This window comes from Penaeus monodon, chromosome 32, assembly GCF_015228065.2.
Source record: "Penaeus monodon isolate SGIC_2016 chromosome 32, NSTDA_Pmon_1, whole genome shotgun sequence".
Lineage (NCBI taxonomy): Eukaryota > Metazoa > Arthropoda > Malacostraca > Decapoda > Penaeidae > Penaeus > Penaeus monodon.
The window spans coordinates 26,162,862-26,163,792 of record NC_051417.1 but is presented as its reverse complement, the minus strand read 5'-3'; the positions used below and the strand labels follow the sequence as shown (position 1 = coordinate 26,163,792).

Genomic DNA, 931 nt, shown 5'->3' with positions numbered 1-931 from the left:
CACATTGGTTATATTGCAATTGATAACGCAGTTGTAAGATTATAGTTCATCCTTGCCTGCAACGTTCACGTAAGAACTGTTGAGCTCTTATTTCTTTCTTTATATAGATTTATTTATCTATATACATATGTGTCTCTCAAAAATATGATCTGCAACGTAAAGATTATATCGAAAACTGTTTGTAGAACTTTCGTATGCAAAGAGGGCTCTGCTTTCTGAAGAATTAAGATATGCATGGCCCTATGGTTCGCCCCACCCTAGGTGAAAGGCCTTTGACTCAAGCTACATTATCTCCCACTCTGAACGCTTTACCTGCTTTTAAGCTCGCCGTTAGAAATTCCTCAGAGACTCATCAACATAAATATCTCACAGCGAGTCCTCATTTCTGTAGGATTATGGTGATCCTTACGTTATTACTCTCGACGTCGCCAGGACCTTTGAGGGAGAATGGGATGAGTCACTTCTCTCCTCGGGGCTGTTTGTATATGCCATGGAGGCCTTCAACTCATATCTTATCCCCTTTCTCTCTGTTGATATTTGTTACACGTTTTCCTTTCCTGATTCCCGTTTTCCGTCCGTCGTTTCTTCGGAATGATAGATTTACGCACGGATATCTTATCTTTTGCTTATCGTTATTTACATATATCGAATTTAACTAAAGACGCCTCTAAATACTGCAATTACTTTTTAAGTATCGAGAATATTGATATTCTCCTAAATTCTCCTAAGTAATATCGCTTCATTATCAACACTTACAGGTCAGTCTTCAACCAATAGATGGAGCAATGCAGCTAAAATACCAAACTAACATCTTCAATGGGTATCATGGATAGCATTCGATAGCATCTGCCAGTGATCGTCTTTTGTCTTTGACCCCAAATTTCTCCAACACTTCGACAGATATTCCGATTCTCTGTTCTACTTTATTCAG

General features: G+C 38.7%; 1 protein-coding gene across 1 annotated transcript in view; it reads right to left on the bottom strand.

Moving 5' to 3' along the window:
* Positions 1-931, bottom strand: part of LOC119593768 (putative sodium-coupled neutral amino acid transporter 11) — a 33,715-nt gene that overhangs the window by 2,798 nt on the left and 29,986 nt on the right. The gene's annotated exons all lie outside the window — the stretch shown is intronic.